Source organism: Pteropus alecto, unplaced genomic scaffold (assembly GCF_000325575.1).
Source record: "Pteropus alecto unplaced genomic scaffold, ASM32557v1 C18325218, whole genome shotgun sequence".
Lineage (NCBI taxonomy): Eukaryota > Metazoa > Chordata > Mammalia > Chiroptera > Pteropodidae > Pteropus > Pteropus alecto.
In genome coordinates this window covers 1-1,114 of record NW_006491984.1, presented here as the reverse complement: position 1 = coordinate 1,114, position 1,114 = coordinate 1, and the positions used below count along the sequence as shown (strand labels likewise).

At 40.8% G+C, this 1,114-nt stretch overlaps 1 pseudogene; it reads left to right on the top strand.

Annotated features, from left to right (window-relative positions):
* Positions 1-5: 5 nt before the first annotated feature.
* Positions 6-861, top strand: LOC102890211 (annotated as a pseudogene).
* Positions 862-1,114: the final 253 nt, after the last annotated feature.

The following is a 1,114-nucleotide window of genomic DNA, read 5'->3' as shown; positions in this document are numbered from 1 at the left end:
ATCCTGTCATGCAGCTGGTCCTGTTCGTGGTGTTCCTTGGCGTGTACTCTGACCATGGCAGGAAATATCACCTTCATAATGTTGATCTGTAATGACTCCCAGCTGCACACACTCATTTATTTTTTTCATTGGGAATCTGTCTTTTCTGGATCTCTGGCATTCCTCTGTCTATACTCCAAAGATCCTAGCGACCTACATCTCTGAAGACAAAAGTATATCCTTTGCTGGCTGTGCAACTCAATTCTTCTTCTCCACTAGGCTGGCCTATAGTGAGTGTTATCTGTTGACTGCCATGGCTTATGACCACTATGTGGCCATCTCCAAATCCCTGCTTTATGCTCAGGCCATGACAAGGAGATTGTGCAACTGTTTGGTTGTATATTCTTATATGGGTGATTTTGTCAACAGCAACACATTCACATTGAATTTTTGTGGAATGTCATCGATGACTTTTTCTGTGATGTCCCACCCCTGGTAAAGTTGGCATGTGATGTGAAACAGAGCTACCAGGCTGTGCTGTACTTCCTCCTGGTCTTCAATGTCATTACTCCTACTGCTTTCATACCCGTCTGCTACTTCTTCACCATCGCTGCCATCTTGAGGATCCGCTCCACTCAAGATTGCCTCAAAGCCTTCTCCACATGCTCCTCCCACCTGATCTCTATCACCTTATACTATGGCTCCATTCTCTACATCTACTCTCGTCCTAGTTCCACCTATTCCATTGAGAGGGACAAAATAGTTTCTACATTTTCTACTGTGCTGTTCCCCATGTTGAACCCCATAATCTACAGTCTGAGAAATAAAGATGTGAAAGAAGCTCTGAAAAAACTCTTCAGGCTCACATTATCCGAAATCTAAGTGGACATAAATTCCTCAAATCAGTGCTCAACGAAAATGGACTGCTTTGGGGGAAAGTTGGAGAACTGGATTAAAAAATACCTCTTTTCATATTCGAATAAATATAATGAGGAAGGATTTGTTTGTATTAATTTATTTTGCTTTAGAGATTGGTTTAATGCAAAATAGAAGTATATCTATTATATCTGGGATCCCAAAGGATTAAATTAGACTTTAGTATTTCCCATCAGATTGATCTGATTTATTTTCCCTA